This window comes from Nematolebias whitei, chromosome 19 (genome assembly GCF_014905685.2).
Source record: "Nematolebias whitei isolate Nwh7 chromosome 19, NemWhi1, whole genome shotgun sequence".
Taxonomy (NCBI): Eukaryota; Metazoa; Chordata; class Actinopteri; order Cyprinodontiformes; family Rivulidae; genus Nematolebias; species Nematolebias whitei.
The window spans coordinates 38607165-38607463 of NC_056516.1; positions in this window are offsets into that span (position 1 = coordinate 38607165).

The following is a 299-nucleotide window of genomic DNA, read 5'->3' on the forward strand; positions in this document are numbered from 1 at the left end:
TATCTACAGAAACAGCCGAAGCGTGTTTGTTTACCTACAGAAACAGCCAAAGTGACAGAATGAGTGGTTGGACGGAGGCTGATTGTTTGGATGCGTTGGTAAATGTTCATGCTCAAATTACTTGAGTAGAACCTTTGATAAAAGTTCAGGAGAACCTTTGGTAAAAGTTCAGGAGAGCCTTTGATAAAATTCAGGAGAACCTTTGATAAAAGTTCAGGAGAACCTTTGGTATAAGTTCAGGAGAACCTTTGATAAAAGTTCAGGAGAACCTTTGATAAAAGTTCAGGAGAACCTTTGGT